The following is a 931-nucleotide window of genomic DNA, read 5'->3' as shown; positions in this document are numbered from 1 at the left end:
CGAGGTTCGTCTGAAGTACGAACGCGAGGTTCGTCTGAAGTACGAACGCGAGGTTCGTCTGAAGTACGAACGCGAGGTTCGTCTGAAGTACGAACGCGAGGTTCGTCTGAAGTACGAACGCGAGGTTCGTCTGAAAATTGAGCTTGACGCTCACCTGAGTTGAACGCGAGGTTCACCTTAGAACGAACGCGAGGTTCGTTAAAATTGAGCTTGACGCTCACCTGAGTTGAACGCGAGGTTCACCTTAGAACGAACGCGAAGTTCGTTGAAATTGAGCTTGACGCTCACCTGAGTTGAACGCGAGGGTCACCTTAGAACGAACGCGAGGTTGAAGCACGAACGCGAGGTTCGTCTGAAGCACGAACGCGAGGTTCGTCTGAAGCACGAACGCGAGGTTCGTCTGAAGCACGAACGCGAGGTTCGTTAAAAATTGAGCTTGACGCTCACCTGAGTTGAACGCGAGGTTCACCTTAGAACGAACGCGAGGTTCGTTAAAATTGAGCTTGACGCTCACCTAAGTTGAACGCGAGGTTCACCTTAGAACGAACGCAAAGTTCATTGAAATTGAGCTTGACGCTCACCTGAGTTGAACGCGAGGTTCACCTTAGAACGAACGCGAGGTTCGTTAAAATTGAGCTTGACGCTCACCTGGTAACCATCTCCTTAATTTTCGCCGTGAACCCTTAGGGTTTCAAATTGAAACCGCCGCCGACAAACCCAAAAATCTTTGATTTTTATTTTCAAAACAGATCCAGAATTGGAAAAAATTGAAGAAAAAAATCAAAGAAAAATCCAAAAAATTCCAAAAAGTTACTGTTCATCCGAAAAAAATACTTTGCTGTTCATCCGAAAAAAAAATTCACAACTGTTCACCGAACATTACTGTTCATCCGAGAACAAAAATTGAATCTTTAACCAGAGATTTAAGATC

The sequence above is a fragment of the Asparagus officinalis genome, chromosome 7, assembly GCF_001876935.1.
Source record: "Asparagus officinalis chromosome 7, Aspof.V1, whole genome shotgun sequence".
NCBI classification, from domain to species: domain Eukaryota; kingdom Viridiplantae; phylum Streptophyta; class Magnoliopsida; order Asparagales; family Asparagaceae; genus Asparagus; species Asparagus officinalis.
This window is presented reverse-complemented; position numbering follows the sequence as displayed.